The sequence below is a fragment of the Pelodiscus sinensis genome, chromosome 17 (genome assembly GCF_052426305.1).
Source record: "Pelodiscus sinensis isolate ZL-2025 chromosome 17, ASM5242630v1, whole genome shotgun sequence".
NCBI lineage: Eukaryota > Metazoa > Chordata > Testudines > Trionychidae > Pelodiscus > Pelodiscus sinensis.
Genome location: NC_143068.1, coordinates 26,656,489 through 26,677,256, shown reverse-complemented (window position 1 = coordinate 26,677,256; position 20,768 = coordinate 26,656,489). Strand labels below are relative to the sequence as shown.

The window sequence follows — 20,768 nt, the reverse complement described above, 5'->3', positions numbered from 1 at the left end:
AGAACAAAGATATGGGCTCCGCCAGGAGTGCGAGTCCTTTGAGGGGGAGGGAGAACAGGGCCATGTAGAAGAGAAGTTCCAAGTCTGAGCAAGTGCAAACCATCCCTGGCAGTGCTGACGTCACTGCCAAAGCATTTCCATACCAGAAACCAGCCGGGCCAGTCTGACACACAGAGGAACTTCTGCAGGCTTCAGAAGTCTCTGCTGGCAACTCCAGTTCCTAAGGAATGAATCCAGAGCTGGGGGAGTGCACACATCCCTGGTGAGATGAACCCTTATGAAGGGCCCAGTAGAACTGAATCGGGATTACAACAATAGGGACCACAGGAATTACTCTTAAAAATCTTACAGAAGTGGTAACGGTGATCCCCAAAGGACCTGCCAAGTTGTTGTTTTTCTATCCATGCTCTAGGGAAGTTGTTCTTGTTCTCCATTCTCCTTGTCACAGGCAGTCACGCAGGGCTAATGCACTTCTCTACTTGCCTCTCCTTTTACATGGCCTTAGACCAGATAAGTGACCTCGCTGCCTCAGTTTCCCTCCGTATAAGGAATACGATGCCGCCTGTCAGCAGAAAGTGCTCACAGGATCCCAAAGGTGCTATGCTGCACGTGCCCAGCATTGTAAGAGCGCCACATTCACGGTTAGCAGGCATTAGAGCCAAACACAGGTCATTGCAGAAATAGGCGATGTCTGAAGCCGTCCCTCTAGGGCACGGAGAAAGTTTTCTGTTCATGGGTTAAGATTTCATATCCCAGATGCCAACTGGCAGGAATCAAAGGGAGCTCTGAGCGGCTTTGAGCTGACATGAGCAGAGAGAGGGAGAAATCTGGCTCCAAACAGGAGTGAGATCTCTTGTCACTGGCATGCAGTCAAGAGATAATGGGTTGAGGAAGAACAAGTCACCAGCGGAAATACCACACAACACACTTTGCCCAGACGGGCAGGATGAATCTGCCTAGAAGAGCAGGAATGGGTACAGCGGAGCAGCTGCTCCCTTGCCAGGAAACAGAAGTGAAACAAAAGGTGCTGGCTGCCAGGCAGGGCTAGTCAGCAAAGTATCCCTTTAATCTGTCACTGGTTGGAGGCAGCTGCAAATCAGCTAGTCCAGGTGAGCGGCAGTGGTGTACCCTCCCGCACCTCACATGCCCCTCCAACCCATTGGCCACTGAACCCTGTGAGGAGAAGAGAGCAAGCAGACTGTGGAGAGCAGAATCCAGCCCTGGACTCTTCTGAGTGTGTAGCAAAGGGAGAGGTGAAAATCCCAGGCTCTAGCACAGAGACCCATGAAACGCACAAGGAGCAAGCAGCTAAATGGCTTTTGCATCAAAGAGCTCAGGCCCCTGAGATCCTTGCTGAAGACCCTATGGGCTTTGGGGAGGGGGAATACTAGGTCCGGTAGGGCCTTGGTCACCCAGTGGGATCCTCATGAAAACGAGTGGGGGCTGAAGAGAATTGGGTGCCATAGCCATGGGCATGGCATAAATGGAGAGAGGGAGAGCCCAGGTGCAGGGATGGGGGCAGCTTCCAGGTGGTGTTCTGAGAGGCGGTGCAGTCCGGTGTTTGGAGCACAGGCCTGGCAGCGGGGAGTCTTGTTCCTACACTGCTGCTGGCTGCGTATGGTCCATGGTGAGTCTCTGCAGGTGCTTGGCTTGAGCCGCAGGACAAACCTCTTCCTCCCTTCCCTGTCTATGAAACGAGGCTAGTGCTGTATTCACCTGCCCACGGTGGGGGCTGTGATGGGCTTTGACCATGCCTTGTGGCTGGCTGTGATTAAACAGCACATTGACTTGCAGGGGAGATGCTCTTCTCTAGGAAGGGGTTAACCTTGCTCCCACAGGACTCTTTCATCTTGTGACTTCTATTACCGTAGCTGGCGGTGAGCTGGTCACAATTTTCAGGGGATCCAGGTACTTCAGCAGCTGCCCCAGGGCGAGCCACTGGCACAACACACTGCCCCCCCCCCCACCCCGCAGATGACTTTGTCTGCAAGCAAAAGCCGCGTTGTTTTGGATTGATTGGCTTGGCTGTGCCACGCGAATGGGGTTATGGTCCAGTCTCTTCCCCCTTCGTGAGATTAAGGGTGAGTGAGGCAGTGCCAAGCCTGTTGAAAAAGGGGGGGGCCTTCCTGGCAGGGTGAGTGGGGACCCCAATAACAAAGGAGCAATGATGGGCACCGTCAATGTGAAGGGGGGGATCTCTAAGGTGAGGCGAATGTTGGCTTAGCTGAGCTGTGCACATTGGTAGGGTTACTTACAGCCGGCCTTTCACTGCTGTATTCCAGCTCACGGATCAAAGCCTGCATGCTGGGAGGAGGGGAAGGACAGAGTGGGGGTATTTCTCCCCCCCCCCTCTTTTAATCTTCTGCAGTAAACAAGGGGAAAGAAAGCCCTATTGTCTGGCCCTTCAGCGGGAAGAGATTCCAGATTGCTCACAGCAGGATTCCTCCACACAGCTCCTGTTTGGGGGCCTCAAAATATCAAGGGCAGCCTCCAAGGAGCTCTTTCCTGCCCTCGGAATGCATTCCACTCCACAAAAGCATCATTAAAATGGAAGGGGAGGGATGAGAAAGCTGGAGCTGTGAATGAGAGAGGCTGGTCTGCCTGCACCGAGTAAATGAGGTCACTTCTTACCAGAGTTAAACTCCTGTGTTGGATTATGGTGATTCAGGGTTTGATTTAGGCTCTCCTTCCATGGCAGGTCACACAGCTCCCGAGGGGCAGAGGAGGTTTCTGCAATGGAGCTCTTTCCCTAAGAGGGGAATATCTTTACAGTACCACCTAGAGGTATTACCTGGGAGTCAGCATTTCCTTGTGCTAGGAGCTGTACAAACACGGACCAAAAAGACCATTTCTGCCCCAAAGAGCTGACAGTCTGCACGCAAGATAGGAGAATAGGTGGATACAGACAGCCAGGGAAAGAGGAGCACAAGGGTCCAATGAGATGATTGTCACACTTAACCATAATTGGTGACCCCAGCTAAAACGAGGTGGGTCGCACGGGATGGAGTTACTTCTCTTGGACATCATACACCTGTGAGATTCTCACTTGGGGTACTAGTGTCGCAGGCAGTGCAGGAACTTCTATGGACAAACACTGAAAATTCTGTTTTTATTTTTAAATCCCCAGACCTGGCTGAGAAGGGAGGCTGGCAGCTCCGGTCAGCACTAAGAACCAGGTTATTAAAGTCTAAGGCAGGCTCCCTTCCTGCCCTGTCTCCACGCGGCTCCCAGGAAGTGGCTGCCAGATCCCTGCAGCCCCTAGGGGCAAGGGCAGGAAGGAGGCTCCATGCTCTGCTTCAGCCCCGAGAGCCAGCTCTGCATTTCCCATTGGCTGGGAACTGTGCCTGCCCCAACTCCTTGCCCCAGACCAGAGTCCCCTCCTGCACCCAAACTCCCTCCTTGAGTCCACACCTGAATTCTCCTGACACTCCAACTCCCTGAACCTACCCTGTGAAATGACTGGGTGGGGGGGCTTTGGAGAAAGGGCAGGATTGTTTGGTTCTGTGCGATTAGGAAGTTGGCAACCCTGTTTCTTTGGGTTCAGAGCTCTGGGTAGCTGGTCTTGTATAAAAGGGCTGTACACCTGAGAGGCAGAAATAAAGGGGACAGTGAGAACCCCACCACTCCATTCCTCACCAGGAGAAGGACAGAAGTAAGGGTGGCAGTAGGATGCCAAGTCTGCTGTGAAAAGTTATTGATAAAGCACTTTTCCCATTGCCACCCTGACTTGTTTGCTCCTGCTGGTGTGTTGCTGCCTTCAAAACTGGGCGCCCAGCCAGCAGCTGCTGCTGTGCCATCAGAGCGGGGGGAGTGTATTTGTGCTTGGGGAGGTGGCTGTGGATGACCACGGAGACAGGGCCTGATCCAATAAGCTTCCCTGTTCTAAAGGGAATAGAATGCAAATCGGAGGGTTCAGATTTGCATTCCGAGTTCTCCTAGAACTGGTGCTGGGAGGGCCCTCTTGCCAGGCACAAGCCATCTGTGTGCCTTAGCCCTGCTCTACAAAGACTGCCCAGGGAAGAGGAAAACTCCATGTCCAGGACCCAGCCTGTTTGTGGCCTCTAGCCCTGCCAACAAAGGTGCCCTTGGGTATCTGACTAAGAGGGGTTTCCTGTGTGCGATGTGGACTAATCCTGGACTTCCCTATGAATACGGCTACTCAGTCTCCACAGTGCTGCAGCTCCAGCCCCATTTCCACGGCCAGAGCTTGCAAGGATGTCCTTGGAGCCCTCGGCGACTCTTTCTCCAGCTAGATCAGAGACTTTTTCCAGCCCCTTGATGCTTTTCTAGCCCTTTCACCTAGTGCAAAGGGGTTGGAACTTGGAGCAAAGGTGAAACTCCTCTGTCCAAATCACCACCCATTGGGTTAGCTCTAAAGCCATCTGCCCTCAACCCTTCCCTCTGGCACTGGACTAATGATGTTGCAGCAACCACCATGTCACTGGAACGGGAGGCCCCAGGTCACATTTCCTGCCTTTTCTCTGGGTTTGTGTGTGCTCCTGTCACTCTTGTTCTTCCTGGAGAGCTTGTGGCATCGTTGGCTTTACTGGTTTGCACCCTATGCGTGAGGTGTGTGAGGAACTGGGCAGGCCCTTGTGGGGAGTGGGAACTCATGGTGAGGAAGACAAAAACTGGGGGGAAGGGAATAGCTAGAAGAGAAACAAGAACAAAATGGAGGCTTTTCTAAATAGAGCTGCACGAGAGGACCCTGAGTGCAGGGCCCCCTGCTTTTCATCAGGTGCCTGTGCTCCTGGTGGTCTGAATGGAGAGCTTCTGTGCCCGGCCTTCCAGAGCTGCTCTTAGGCACGTTTATAGCTTCCCGCTCCTGGCTGTTAGCGCCCGTCTCCTGCGATGATGCTCCTCAAACGTCACTTTGCTGGCCAGGCAGCCGGGCTGTGAAGAGAGCCCTGCAAAATGTTTTCATAGCGAACTGCAGGAAACTGGGGCTGCTTCAGAACGCCCCGAGGCAGGCGGAGCTACCTTAGTTTGGCGTTGGGTCCCCTGATCCTTGTGGGACACAGGGCTGGCTGGCAGGTTTCACTTCAGAACCCTGAGAGAACTCCTGGCTAAAGCCGTAGAATCCCAGTTTACCGGTTATATAATTCTGGCTTCCAGCCCCAGCCAGAGCAGCCCCTGCCTACAGGCAGCTGGACCCCTCATCCATGGTGGGTCCCCTGCGGAGCTGAAACTGCCTCCAGCCCATAGCAACCAGGGAACTGCTCCATCCCCCACTGGTTCCTAATTAACCAGAACTGGTGAGAATGACCCGTTCAGGGTGATCTCACCAATTGGCCTTTCACATCTGTACTCCTGGCTTGGCCAAGGTAGCCAGGTTTCACTTGCCTTCATGTTGAAATTGTTCAGTCAGGGTCCAAACCTGGAGCTCTGAGCAAAGCTTATGGCTGTGCCTCCTTCCTTGGTCAATCTCAGAGACCCCCTAAGCTTGGAGATGGGGGGGGAAATTCTCCCCCCTTCCTCCTATCTGTGCCCAGTAGCTTCTCACTCCCTAGTACAGCCTCCTCACCTACTCTTCATCTTCCCAGGGCAGGTGACTCTAGCTGTCTGGCTCTCCGGGGGTGTTGGGTGGGTTAGATTAGCTGTGTCTACTGAGAGCTTGCCTGGCTGGGTGCACTTTGCCTAGACTGGCTTCACCAGCACACAACCCCCCCCCCCCCCCCCCCGAGGGGGAGATACGCAGTCTCTACCTTATCACCCAAAGGGCGGTTCAGTGGCATCTGCCTGCTTAGGATGCCTGACCTGTGACAGCTGGGTAGAGTTTATGGCCTCTCCCCCAGCAGAGGAGGCATCTCTGCCAAGGTTACAGCCAGCTCCTTGGGTTCCCTTTAGTGATCACCGGCTGGGCCCTCACCCAGTGCGAGGGGCTCAGTCCTAGCACCATGGCTCATAGAGCCCGCAGGGGCCTCTCTTCGCCCTTCAAAATCCATTGCTAAGTGCCCAGGCTGCATTCAAAGGGCTGTTGAGGGGCACAAGGGCCTGGCTTCCACTAGTTCATTGCTCTTTAGCCCAGAGGTGGGCGATAATTTTTGATGGGGGGGGAGCACTCCAAGAATTTGGTACGTGATCATGGGTTACACTTTTCTATATTAATGGAGACATTGTGGGTCTGGGATGGAGGTTGGGTGCAGGAGGGAGCTCAGGTAAGGGGTTGGGGTGCAGGAGAGGGTGTGGGGTCTGGGAGCAAGTTTATGTTAAGGGGGGATTATGACTTGGGGCAGGGGATTGGGGTGCAGGGTCTGGGAGGGGAGTTGAGTTCAGAAGGGGGGTCATGACATAGGGGGGTGCAGAAGGGGGTTGTGACCTTGGGCAGGGTTACAGAAGGGCAGGTGCTCCCCATAGACAGCTTGTGGCCAGCAGCCCAGCCACACCCTCGGACAGGCTACCTGCCTGCTTTGGCCCCCCACGCCCCTCAAAGTGGCTGGCTACTGGGACCAGCGTGGGTGTCTCTGTCTATGTGCCCCTTGGGGAGAGTGGGGCTGCAGGTCTTGGCATGCTGCAAGTGCCCCCCAGCCCTGCAGCTCCAATTGGCCAGGGCTGTGAGGATTGTTTGTCTTCGGGGTGAGGGTAGTGTGCAGTGAGCTCCTTTCCCCCAATGGGCAAGCTGCACAGAGACACATACGCAAGACCTGGCAGCCAGCTGCTTTAAGCAGCATGTGGGACCATGGCAGGCAAGGAGCCTGCATGAGGGTCCTCCTGGGCTGCAGCAGGCTGGCTTAAAATATTTGGCAAAATATCTGGCCCGCGAGCTGTATTTTGTCCACCCCTGATGTAGCCCCAGTGTTCCATCCATCTGTGCCTCTGAATTCTGTTGAAAGGAGATAAATTCAACAGTAATAAGTCACCAGGACCAGATGGGATTCACCCAGGAGTCCTGAAGAAGCTGTCATGAAATTGCAGAACTATCAACTGCGACCGCTTCAGTCTCTGTACCAGCTGATTGAAGGACTGCTCATGTAATGCCGGGTGTTTGTTGTTGTTGTTTAAAAAAGAATATTCCGGAGGTGATTCTGTCAGTTACAGGCAGGCAAATTGGTTGAAATTACAGTGAAAAACAGATTTATCTGCCACACAGATGAGCATGGTATGTTGGAAGAGTCAACATAACTTTTATAAAGGGAATTCGTACCTCACCAAGCCAATCTGAGAGCTCTCTGAGGGAATCCTCAAGCATATAGATAAAGGAGATCCTGTGGATATAGCATACTTGAACTTTCAGAAAACTTGTACAGGGTGCCTCACCAAAGGCACTTAAGCAAACAGAGCAGTCATGGGATAAAAAGGAAGGTCCTCTCACCGATCATTCACCAGTTAAAAGACAGAAACAAAGGATAGGAATAAATGGTCAGTTTTCAGAGTGGAGAGAAGTAAATAGCAGAGTTGCCAAAGGAGCTGTACTGGGATGAGTGCTGTTAAACCTATTCTTAAATAATCTGGAAAAGGGGGTGAGCAGTGAGGTGGAAAACGTAGTCAACACAGCCGAGTCCAAAGCTGACTGCAAAGAGTCAAAAGGAGAGTTCACTAAACTGGGTGACAGGGCACCAAATGGCAGACAAAGTTCCATGTTAAGTACAAAGTAATGCACATTAGGAAAACCTAATTCCAACTACACATCCAATTGATGGCATCTAATTAACTGTTACTGCTCAAGACGGAGCTATTGGAGTGAATTGTGGATAGTTTTCTGAAAACACCCATTCCATATGCAACAAAAGTCAAACAAGCAAACACTGTTAGGAACTCTTGGGAAAGGGATGACTAATGAGACAAAAAATATCATGAGGCCACAGTGTAAATCCATGGTACACCCATATCATAAATGCTGCATGCGTTTCTGGTTGCCACATCTCAAAAAGATATATTTGAATTGGGAAAAGTGCACAGAAGGGCAACAAATGAGTTAGTGGTATGGAACTGCTATCCTGTAAGGAAAGTTTAAAAAGACTTGGAAAAGAGATGACCAAGAGGGAATGTGATAGAGATCTATAAAACCATGTGAATAGGGTGGAGAAAGTGAACCAGGAATTATTTACCCCTTCACATAACACGAGATCCAGAGATCACCTGATGAAATTAACAGACCACAGGTTTAAAACAAATCTAAGGAAATACTTCTCCACACAATGCATGGGCGGCATGTGCAACTCTTTGTTGTGGGGTGTTGTGAAGGCCAAAGGGCTCAAAAGAGAAGCAGATAAGGTTGTAGAAAATTGGTTCTTTGATGATTATTAAGCCAAGATGCTCAGGGATCAGCCCTACAGTCTGAGTGTTCCTAGCCTCTGAGCACCAAAACTGGGATTGGATGACAGGGCTGGATCACTCTATTGCTCAGTTCTGTTCTTTGCTTCTGAAACTTCCTGCACCAGCCTCTGTCAGAAGGAAGGGTACTGAGCTGGATGGACCATTTGTCTGGTGGCTCTTACGTTGGAGGAGGGGAGCTCAGGAGAGGGTTGAAGATTCTCACGTATGTTGGAAGCAAATTAGGCTTGTTCTCTAGCTGCCATGGAATCGCCTGTGGTGGCTAATCTGCGCCCGGGCACGCTCAGCGGCAAGAGGGCGGCTTCGAAAGGGTGTGGGCAAGGGAGAGATGAACAGCAGTTCTGTGTGGTGACTGGAACAGCACTGCAGACTAGCAGTGTTTCTCCTTAGATGGGAGAGAGAAACAAAGTGGATTCCCCTGCTTCTACAGACCTGAGTTCAAATCCCAGAGCAAGACCAACACAACATGGAAAGCTTCCATTAGAGCTGAGTAGCTATCTGCCAAAAGACATCCCCGGTGGCTCCATGCCCTGTGTGTGTAGCAGGTCTTGACTATTCATTAGCAAAGACTCCCCTTGTGGTATTCCCCCCTCAAATGTAGAAAATGGTTCAGGGACCAGCGTGGATGGGCTCTTTAATATGCTTTGTGTTGTGATGGTTGGCGCTTTCTGAGAAGGGATTGGTTGCCGACAATCACGATGGAGACTGCTTTCAGCACCCACTTGAAGGACTGGCCAAGCAGGCTGTATGTGGCTGACAACCACTGTCAGCAGCCTGTAGGTTGCTCTCCGGTGTAGCGAGACTGGCTAGATGGGCCTGTAGCATTAATGGGGGTATCATGAACATCTGGCTGGCTTTCTGCACCTCTAGGAATAATCTGAGGGTGCGGGTGATTTCTCTCCCTCACCCCCGAGTTTTGGGGGGTAATTGCATTTATGCACTTAAGAGATTTGGCACTTTTATTTTTTCCCTTATTGCTGAATGTGGCATGAAGTACAAAGAGGGATGGGCAAGTCTGGGCCAGGCCTGTTTAGAAAGCGGGTGAGTCAGGTGTCTGAGGATGGGACTCAGCCCCTTGTCACTCCAGATTATGTCTCAATCCCCAGGGTGATACATAAGGCTGTGTTTGCCATCGGGGGATAGCCCTGGCCATGCCAACATGCATGCTCGTTGTGACAAGGCCTCTCACCCAGCGTTCTGCTACCACTGTGTAGTTGTGAGCTCACCCATTGGAGAAGTGCAATCAGCTGAGCACAGCAACTACTCCCATGGTTACATGGCACTCCTTGGCATGTGTGGGAATAAGGCTACGATTTAAAAGTCAGGGCAGGTCACACGCAAGGAATAAAAATTTACGCTCAGTAATTATTTTTTTTTAAACCAAAATTGTTCCTAGTTACATCTTTACTTCTGGGGCCCTGCTGTGCTGGGGAGCCCCTATGGGGGTGGGCCCTGCTCCAGTGCTGGGGGTTGACACCCCCCAGCCGCTCCCAAGATAGACCGCCAGGCGCCCCGGGGGCTGCTGCTCCATGTGCCCTGAAACTGCTGTTGCTCAGATGCTCCTCAGGGCTGCCCAGGCACCGTTGCGTCCTGGAGCAGCCTCCCGAGCAGCAGTGGGTGCAGCTGGCCCTGGGTCCTGACAGAGCAGATGGCCCTGGTTCGTTCCAGCAGCAGCTAGTGCGGCTGGCTGTGGGGCACCCAAGCAGTTAGCCCTGGGGCCACTGCCCCTAGATTCAGCTACTGCAGAAGTCATGGAAAGTCTTGGACTCTGAGAACGAATCACAGCTTTCTTTATAATACTTGTGGCAAGGTTCTTGCCCAGGCCCCCTGCCCTGGGACCCCTTCTTCAGCTACAAATCACCAGGAGACCCTCTCTGGTGCAGTCACCCCATCCGTGCCTTTTCGTTGTTTGTGCCAGCTTCCCACCACCTTCTACTTGCAGCAGCTAACTCGTCTACCTTCTCCGGGCTGGGGTGCGCACACTCAGCCTCCCTCTAGCTTCTCCCCTTCCGCTTCCCCTCTGGCTGCCTTATCTAGCTCTCTGGCTAAGGAGGTCCACAGCTGCTTCCATTAGCCCTTCAGGTCTGGGCTTATTCAGCTGGCTGAAAGGTTCCTTTTTGAAGAGGCTTGATTTCTCCAGAGGCAGAGTGCTTGGGTAGGAGTACCATACGTACAGGTTTTCCTGGACATTGCCTTTGCAATCCCCTGTCTGGGTGGATTTTTCAAATAAGAGGCGGTGTCTGGGATTTTTGCAAGCAGATGCTGCAAAAAGTTTACAAATGGCCCAGATTTGGTTCCTCCCCTGCATCTGCAGCTGCTAGATCCTACTCTTCCCCCCTCCCTCCCCCCCCCCCCCCCCCCCCACCAGGCCCTGGCTCCTGGCACTGGGGAGAAGTAGAGGCAGGATGGCTCTGACAGACAGCTGTTTCTGCATCCTGGACCTGCATCAGCTGCTCTGTTGCTGACTGGGAGTGACACTCGCCCCACCTTGAGAGGGAGGCTGCGGATATCCTGCCCATCACTGTGTCCTCTTGGGCCCGGCCAAAGAGCTTGCGGGGCCCAAGGCGGAATGCTGACAGCGGCTGCGCGGAGCAGCTGGGTAGCACAGGACCCTGAATACACTGGCCCCAAGGCAACCGCCTTGCCCTGTGGCTTGTCCTGTGTCCTCTTTTGGGGAATTTGGTAGGCCTATGCCAAGGGATTTCTGAAAATTTGGTCCCTACTTAAAGGGGCTCAACGTAGGCCCCCACAACTCTGAACATTTAGGCTGCAGAGTTGAATGTAGATTTCAGGTGAACTCCATCGCGGTGCCACAGCTTGTTGAAACCACCTGTAGGAGTCCGGATGGGTTTGGACATGAGCCATTATTGCCAACTCTTCTGACTTTCATTGCCAGGGGGAGAGCGAATGTGTTTTGTAAACCCCCAGATCCAGGAGTCATGGGGTATGAGATTCTTGATACCACCTCACCTCCCAAAAGGAAAAAAAAAACCCTAAATATTCTAGTCGGCATTGTTGTAGAGTAAAGCTTGAAAAACATAGCATGGCAGGGGCAACTGATGAAAGAGAGTGTCGGGGCGGGGGGGGGGGGGTCACCAGTCACATGCCCCTCCCCCCCAGCCAGAGGAAGAGCTGGACTAACCCCCCACTCCACCCCAGGTCCCACCTCTGCTCCATCCCTGCCCCGCCTCTTTTCATTCTCCGGAGCTATGTGGCCCTGGGCACTAGCAAGGCCGGTGGTAGGGGGCTGCCCTCCCCTCCGCACTCACCAGCAGCAGTGAGGCAAGCGGTGCTCTGTGCCTTCAGCCTCATGGTGCCACTTCCCAGGGGTGCGTGTGGGGTGGTCCTGCCCCAAGCAGTGTGGCCGGAGGAGCACAGCGAGCCAGGGCCATTCCTCCGCTTGCCCTGCAGCTGGCAGTGAGCCTGGCAGGGGGTGGTCCCCTGCTGTGGGCACTAGACACACCCTCCCGCTGGTCTCCCTTGTTGGCTACTGGCTGGTCCCTTGCCCCTCCTGCCCATGGCATTTGGGGGGGAACCTGCCCCTCCCATTGCCTGTGTGACCTTGGAGCCAACTGCCCAGGGAAGTCATGGAAGCTCCTTCACTGGAGGCTTTCCAAAGGAGGCTGGAGCCATCTGTCTGGGATGGGTTAGAGCAGGGGTGGCCAACCCGTTAGAGACGAAGAGCCAAAATAGCGGTGGACAGAGTGCAAAGAGCCAAAAAAAAAAAAAAAAAGCAGCGGCGCTGGGGGAAAATAGGTGCTGGTACATCATTCCAGGGAGGGTCTCCAGGCTGGACAGTGTTGGGGTCAGGTGGAGGGTTGGGGTGCTGAGCAAGCCGCAGGCTTGTGGCTGTGAGGGTACAGGAGTTGGGGCTGGGGTGCATGAGGGGCTCAGGGCAGGGAGGCTGGGAGTATGATGGGCTCAGGACACAGATTTGCAGTGTGTGGATGGTGCAGGAGTGTTGTGACAGAAGACTGGTGTTGTGGGGGTGCAGGTGTTTGGGGATGAGAGGCTCAGGACAGGGGGCTCCAGTGTATGATAGGCTCAGGTTTGCGGTCAGGGTGTGTGTGCAGGAGTGTTATGATGTTGCATCCAGATGGGGAATTGGGCCCAATTGGGGGCTTGTTGGCCAGGCTTCATTTTTAAATAAAATATTATGTCAAACACAACATGTTTCAGCATTGTCTTTATTTATGAAAGGGGCAGAGAACCTGTTTTGAGTCAGGGGTCACTGACCCACAGAAAAGTCAGTCGGGGTTACAAGTGAGATGCAAAAAACAATCCCTGCAAAAAAACCCAAGCCTCACTAATGTGGCCCCAACTGTGCTGGTGGGTGCTGGGGCAGGTAGCAGGGTTCTGGTGGCGGGGGGTCTGGCCGGGGGAGGGGACAGGAACAGTTTGGCTGGTACCTGGGGATCCTGGGTCTCAGGAAGTGCACGGGCTGCTCTTCCCCTCCCCTCTCCTCCCTTCCCCTCCCATAAACAGCTGGCACACTTCCTGAAACACCGGGTCTGTTGCTCGGCTGGTGACTTCCTTCCCCCTGCTGCTTGCCTGTGCTGGGGGTGTGGGTGTGGGTGTAGGAGTCCCGGGACTGCATGCCAGCTCCAACTTCTCAGGAAGTGCGTGCTCTTCCTCTGCTCCCCATGACAGCCACGTTCTTCCTGAGAAGTTAGAGCTGACATGCAGTACTGGGATTCCTGCTCCCTTCCCTACTCTAACCCAATCCCCCTCTCCCCCAGCCTTATGCCTGGGTCCTGGAGCCAGAGCCTCTGCTACCGCCACATGCGTCTCCCTCCAGGTGCTGGGGCGTGCGCTGAGTGTCCGGCTTTGAGCATGTGCTGGCTGGGATGCCATGTGAACCCCCCCCCCCCCACACACACACCTGATCCCTCGCCCCTCCCCTCCTCCAGAGCCAGGCATCTCCCTCTTCCCCTCCCCCCCACCTTATGCCCAGGTCCCAGAGCCGCCACTGCACCTGAAGACGGAGCCGCTGCCGCCACCTGCGCTCAGCGGCCAGCTGCTAGCACGTGCGTGAGTGCGACCCAGCCTGCATGTGCAGGATATGACGTAGTGTGCTGGGGACCGTGAGCAGAACGGCATGGGCCTTGAGCACGCATGTGGCTCAGAGCGGCCTGGCCGTGAGACCGGCTGATCAGAGCAAGCCATGGGGTGGCCACTGCTGGGTTAGAATGATCCACCAAATCCTGCATCTTGGCAGGGGGCTAGACTAAATGCCCCTTGTGGTCCCTTCTAGCCCTCTGGTTCTAGGTTTCTCACCTCTAAGGGCTCAAAAAAACAGAAAGACCCCTCCCCCCCTTCCCTTCTAGGTAGTTTAAATGTCACAATCTTTAGGGTCTGGGCTGAGAAGCTTTGCGAGCATGGGCTTGGCAGTACTACATAAAACCCTCTCCCACCGAGTCTGGCACACCTGGCCCATGCTTTGGGTGTCTCATTCCACAGGTTCCTGCTGGGAAAGGAACACTCCTCCAGACTATGATAGCGTGTTTCTCTGCCTCCTGTTTTCACTTGGGTCTCTGCCAACTGCAGTTGGTGCTGGGTGTTTACAGATAACTTACATGGAATCCTGCCTGCCTAGGCAAGTAGTTTCCCAACTTACTTGACAAGCCAAAATAATTGCTAGGCTTGGCCAGAACCTATGAAGACGGACGACACATGCTCATGCCATAAAGGAAAATTCCAATCTGTTGCTGCCTGACTATGCTATTTGAGTGTGTTTGTGCTCTGGGTTTGCTTAGTCAGATAAAGCATCCACAACTCCTTGATTCATTTTTCAGTCTTTTTAAGGCATTTAATTCCTTCCCATTTCTGAATGCCCCTCTTTCTACCTCCATGGGGGAGGAGATGGAGTGAATTTGCTTAGTAATTTAATTATCCCTTTCCTTTCTGTGACCCACTGGCCCTTGTTAGCTTTGACTGTGTAGTTTTAATTAAGATGGTTTTAAATTTAACAGGAGCTGACAGGATTGGTGGGTGGGGCTGGCCCTTGAATACACTAGGCTGGTCCTGTGGGAGGTGAGATGGTTACAGGAGCATGATTTACCATATTTCTTCCCCCCCCCCCCCCCAATCCTGTCTTCTTTGTTTTATTTTGGAGACATTTTAGCTGGATTAAGAGGGAGGGGGAGGAAAGGAACATGGATGAGTAAAGAGTGGGGGTTCTTCCACTCGGGTCTTTGCTAGGTAATGGCCAAGCATTACTGAAAGCAGGCAGCAGCACAGGCTTCAAAGAAACGTGGCTGTTTAAGCCCGGTGTTATGACTACGTGAGCCTTGCGATAGATGGTTTGGTGTTCTTAAAGTCATAGCTCCTGGAGTCTCACCAGATCACTTTGCATTTGGAAAAAAGGACGTTGCTAGCCCATTATGGTTGTAGAGAAAAGCCCGTGTGTGCCCTGAGTGCCATTGGGTCTGAGCCAGTCATGTGCACAGAAAGAACCAACTCCTCTTTTAAACGCCGTGTGGTGTTTTGGGGCCTGACTCATGAATTATTTGGACTAATTATCATGGCCTGGTTCCTAAGGTTTTTTGGCACGGATTTACATCCCTGCCAGTCAGGTGATGAGGTCAGAGTGGAATCGCATCCGGCCTGTGTGCCTGGTGAGACAACATGATCTTCTCTGTGGTATTTATGTCGCCTCTATCACCATAGTTCCTCAGCACCTTACAAACTGTAATGCAGTTACCCTTGCAACACCCCAGGAGGCAGGCAGCATTTGGGGAAACTGAGGCATTGAGACTAAGTGACTTGTCCAAGGCAACAAAGGAAGTCTGTGGTGGAACTCGTAATTAAACCAGATCTCCCAAGTTCCCGGCAGCAAGTTAATGTTGCCTCTGCATCAGGGAATGGGGCTGGAAATTGGCTCCCTATGTGTACCAGCTCCCATGGAACCACCTGCCCTCTGCACTGCTGCCTCTGATACAGAGGCAGCAGCGCAGAGTGGAGGAGCAGCAGGCGGGAACTGGTGCTCTCTGGGGAACTGGTGCCCCCTGTGTGTAAACATGTAACTGCTGAAAATGTTAGTGGTTACACGTTTACAAAAATAGCCCATGTTAACATCTCTAGTGCATTGTACTGCATCCAGCATGGAAAATGGTGAGACCTGCGTGCTCGTGTGTGTGGGATTCTAGGCATATGCAGGGAGTGTGGGGAGCACAAAATGGCAACTGGACACTTCAGGGAAGGCAAAGTGGGAAGTTGTTTAGAGGTGGACTAGTGACCAAGAGCATTCAGATAATGTCATCGTACTACAGCAGTGTGGGTCAAGTGGAATGTATCCCTACTAGCACTGGAAGTGTCTGCTTCTTGCTCTGTGTATAGCACAAAGCCTGCTGAGGACTCGCGTGTCTGTGTGTCTTCAGGCAGTGTGTGGGGCAGCCAGGATTTCTCTTCTTTACGTAGCATATTATCTGGGGTGGAGATGTGGAAGATAGTCAAGTGCCTAGTGCCATACTCACCTGCAGTCTGAAATCCGCATGTTCTACTCTGACAGGCTAGATTTGCTCGGTGCAGTTCTCTCTTCTGTGAGGACTGGCACCCAAAAGGCAAAAGTTTAAGGTTTAGAGATGGAATAGATGGAAATCAACCAGGCAACCTTTGGAACTCTCCGATACAGTCCTTGCATTTTGAGAGTGTGGCTGAGGAATACAATTTGCCACATGCCCCCAAAAATTCTTGTTTGTTCCCAACCTCTGTTGCCTCCGACTTTGCTATGTGATTTGTACTTTTAGCGCGCTCTTGCATGGAGACCTGGACTGCACTTTAGAATTTAGATCAATGTTATTACATTGTTCTAGGGGGTGAGGAAATTCACACCCCTGCTCTGCTGCCTGGGGCACCCGTGTAGCTGCGGCAAGATCAATGGAAGAATTGATCCACTAGGGGAAATGAATTACTTACACTGACAGTAAAACCCCCTTCTGCGATGCTGGAACTGTCTGTATAGCACTCGTAGTGTAGACGTTAGGGATGTTAAAAGTTGGTTAAATGAGTAACCATGTAAACACTGAGAATCTGAGCAGGTACACAGTTGCATGCTGAAGGCTCTGCCGTATAAAGCTTAAATACTGCTTTATACTGCAGAGCCCGCAGCAAAGCCTCCCTGGTAGCAGGGTCAACAGCCCCGGTCAGCCCGGTTCCCGGGGAGACAGCTTCCCTGCTGCAGAAAAGCTTCCCCACCCCCCAGGAGCCAGGCTGGCAGGGACTTCCAGCTCCGCCCCTCCGGGAAGCTGCCTCCCCAGGAGCCAGCTGAGTGTAACTGACACCATTAACTAATAAGCATCAGCTTATTGGCTAAATAATTAGTTGGTCATACTCCGACATCCCTAGTAGACGTGGACATAGTCTCTTCTGTTCTTGTCAGCCTAAAAGTTCCACTTCCTAGGGCTTGTTTACACTGGCACATTTTGTCGCCAAAAACTGCTTTTTGACAACAAAACAGTTAGAACGTTTACACTGCAATGCAACTTTTTTGTCAGGAAAAACACCCAGTTTTGGCAACAAACGATTTCTACCCCTACAAGAGACTTTTGTCTTTTCTCTTCTTTTATTGTCGAGAAAGAGCCAGTGTGGACTCTGCTCTTTGTTTTGCCGAGTGAACTGGCTTCTGCCAATATCCCACAATGCTTGCCCTGATGGCTGTGTTCAGTGTTTTGTGAACTCTGCTGCCCTGCAGGCATGCACCCTTGTCCTTTCAAAGCTTGTGGGGGGGGGGGTAGGGAGTGTCTTGACAGCTGAATGAGCTGCTGTGTATGGGGAACAAACAAAGAACAAATCATTGGAAGGCTCCTGTTCTGCCCTGCTAGGAACACAGCGGTAGGCAGACTGCTGCTGCAAGGGAAGGGCTGGAGAGACTGTTATGCTGCTTTGACGTTCCTCAGCATGGAGAGCTCACAGAGCTACAATGGAACCCCAAGAAGTGCAGGGATCGGCTCTGCTTTTCCACAACACTGCACTGTGGGATGTTTACCCACATTGCTCTGCTCTGTCTGTCTACAGGCTGCTAGCGATGTGGCCATGAAATGTGGACAACAGGAAGCAGAAAAAAATGGTTTGACTGTTCTTCACTTTTGACAACTTTTGTATGTTGACAGCACTTTTGTCGCCAAACCTTCCCGTTGTAGACATAGCCTCAGTCTGGCATGAGGCAAATGCATTTTATGAACCTCTGATCTTACAAACTGTTGCAGGGGAAGGCCTGTCTTGGTTTAACCAACTGAACTTGCCTTCAGAGTTAGGCTCTGAACAGGGCCTATCTAACAGCCATGCACACTCTTCTCTTCCCTACCTCTGATTCCAGGGATGGGGAGAGAGGAGGATGCAGCTGCTCTAATGCTGGTGTTGCAGCATGTGACTTAATACCACCATCTGATCAGTGCTCAACTCGTACCAGCCACCAGAGAGCTGATGCTGATATGGTTAGCCAGAGCCTACAGTCCATCCTGTGAACATCTTGTGATTTATCTGAAACCATCCACATTTGGAACTACAGGCAGTCCCCGAGTTACGAGGACCCGACTTATGTCGGATCCGCAGTTACGAACGGGGATTTTCTTGCCCCGGAGGACTGGAGCGGCGGGACACCTGGTCCCGCCACCCGCCTCCTCCGGGGAGAGAAAAGCTGCTCCCCGTCTCCCTGGTCTGCTGGAGGAGCCAGCAGACCAGGGAGACGGGGAGCAAAGCCGCGGAGGACCTGGGGCCGGACCCGCGGCGCTTCCAGCCCGGGTCCTCCGCCGCTTTGCTCTGAGTCTCCCTGGTCTGCTGGGGGGGGACACAGCTAGTGCCCCCCCCCAGCAGACCAGGGAGACGTGGAGCAAAGCCCGGGGCCTGTGGTAGAGCAAGTGGGGCGCTGCCGGTTGGTCCCGCATCACCGCTCCTTGGTGCTACTGGACCAACCCGGCAGCACCCCAGCTGCTCTGCCCCAGGAGTCCTGATTCAGCCGCTGCTGATCAGTTTCAGCAGCGGCTGAATCAGGACGCCTGGGGCAGAGCAGCTGGGGTGCTGCTGGGTTGGTCCAGTAGCGCCGAGGAGTGGCCGCGCTACTGGACCAACCCAGCAGCACCCGAGCTACTCTGCCCCAGGCGTCCCCAAGTCAGCCGCTGCTGAAACTGACCAGCGGCTGACTACAGGAAGCCGGAGGCAGAGTTGCTCTGGGCTTCCTGGAATCAGCTGCTGATCAGTTTCAGCAGCAGCTGACTTGGGGACGCCTGGGGTTCTTAAGTTGAATCTGTATGTAAGTCGGAACTGGTGTACAGATTCAGCCGCTGTTGAAACTGATCAGTTTCAGCAGCGGCTGAATCTGGATGCCAGTTCCGACTTACATACAGATTCAACTTAAGAACAAACCTACAGTCCCTATCTTGTACGTAGGGGACTGCCTGTAAATCCCAACCTCTCACTGAAAATCCAAAAATAAGTTTTTAATTTGGATCAATAAAAACATCTTTTTAAATGTTGTTGGAAGTCTCATTTACTGAAGTTCCAAAACAAAAGGTCATTGACTGGAAAAACAAGCTGGTTGGAAACTGTCAGAACTCCCCCCCATCCCGACCATCTGGAAGCTCTTTCCAAAAGGTTTGAGTCACCTGGTTGGCAGTGAAACATGGTCAGTTTCAGTGTCAAGGAACTGACATTTTTCAGTGAAGAGGGTTTGTCAAGTTCCCAGCCAGCTCTCTCCGGAGGCCATCGCCGCCCTTGTGAGAAGTCTCCCTTTGCTCTCCTGCCCCTCACAAAAAAAGTTCCGGGAAAGAGGGAGATGCTCTGGTTCTTACCAGGTTGCTGACCTTTGACCCGGGACTGGGTGCTCCATCCTTTTTGGGGATAGTTGATGTGTGCTAACTCCAAAGCTTCCTCCCCACAAACTGTCTCCCAACAACTGGAAAGCTTGAGAGTGGTCTTGTTCCCTGATCTCCTTGGCTTAGTCCCCAAAACCTTTTGGCCAGCAAGGAGTGCAGAGGGTTTCCCCATTTCTCCCCACCTTCTGACTGCTGCAGAAGGCAGTGTCTGTGGTAAGGCAGTAGCATTGGAGAGTCTTCTCCAGTGCCCGCTTCACTGTTGCTGGGTGTTTATTTCCGAGTGGGAGCTGACCCAGTTATTGCCTGTAGGGTTCTTCTGAACAGCAGCCATGAAAGCAGCAAGACACTGGTCAGAGGTTTCACATGCTGTTGCTGCTGCTCAGTGCTTTCCCAGCCTGCAGCAGATGCACGAAAGCACTGTTTATTGAAACAATCCCTTTGCACTTCGTTCCCATATAGAAAGTGACCCTGGTTTGTGGCCTTTTGGTTTGCAGGAAGCTTCAGTTCTGCACAGGCTGAAGGCCAATAGTGAGAAGGGGTTGCATGCTCTGCCTAGGATCCGCATACTGCTCTAGGTCCATAACCTAAGGAGAGGAGCGTGATCTCATCCTTTAGGGGGCCGGATCCCCACCATTCCTAGTGCTTCGGGACTTCTGCTTTGTAGATGCCGCTATTTCCCAAGAGCTCTGCTTTCCTGTAACAGACACAAGAATGTGGTATCTCCAGATCTTGGTCTGGTTACATGGTGGGTGTGTGGGTTGGGCATCTGTCTCTCTCCTTATCCCTCCTAGAACGGAGATTGCTTTCCTTCCCCCACCTCACCAGTCTGGAAGGCTGTAAAAGCCACACTCTGATAGCACACTAGCCTTGAGATATTTGGGTACAAGGAGCCTCTCTACGCCCCAGCGGTGGGCGGCCGAGTCTCTCTCAAGGAGACAGGCTGGCTTCAATGCAGCTGGATTTCCTTGGGCTGCAGCCGTGGAAGCGTTGCGCTGCCAAGGGAGACGTAAGTCACTGGGTTCGTTCTCTTCCCCTTCCCCACTCCCTGGTTAGCAGGGCGGGAGATCCTGGCTCGATATAAACTGCTATAAAACTCTCCCTTTTGTCACCCTACTGCGGGGTGGCTCTCAACTTGGGATGGAAATTCTCTCTCCAGCAGGTCCTATAGAATAAGGCCTGTGGGCACCTAGCCAAGCTCTTACTCTTGTGCTAAATACATGCTGTTGCATGTAAGTACAGACTGCTGCTTTCTTGACTCTGCCATAGGCCCCATTCTGCTGCCAACTAGTGGAGATTCCCCTGGGTTCAGGTGGCAAGAGCTCTGCTTTGGAGCAGAAGGGTCTTGCCCCACCAGTGACAGTTGTCATCAGCATGCCGTACCCCAGAATTTTCAGGTTCCCCTGTGTCTGCATTCACCTGCAGTCTGTCTGCTCCTGGGTCATCACTTGGGGTCCTATGCACGGCCACAATACACGATACTTCCAAGAACTTTTCCCCCCTCCCCCATCTTTTCCCCATTCCAGGGCTAACCATGGCTCCGTAGCCTGTCGTAACTCAGTCTGAGGGGAGCGCACTGTCTAGGCAAGCGCACCATCCAGGCACTAGCTCCATGCCCCTATCTCTGTAGCGGGAGGCTCTGTGCCACATGCGTGAACTCTCTGTAGCACAAATGTGGGGATGGGT

At 52.7% G+C, this 20,768-nt stretch overlaps 1 protein-coding gene across 4 annotated transcripts in view; it reads left to right on the top strand.

Annotated features, from left to right (window-relative positions):
* SRC (SRC proto-oncogene, non-receptor tyrosine kinase) overlaps nucleotides 1–20,768 on the top strand; it is an 85,975-nt gene that overhangs the window by 19,519 nt on the left and 45,688 nt on the right. The window contains exon 1 of one of the 4 annotated variants that reach the window (XM_089769720.1): nucleotides 19,514–20,091. The exons of the other annotated variants lie outside the window; for them this stretch is intronic. The gene's annotated coding sequence lies outside the window, so the exon portion shown is untranslated. Of the gene's footprint in view, nucleotides 1–19,513; nucleotides 20,092–20,768 lie in introns of those variants that run through there. 4 annotated transcript variants of the gene reach the window in all.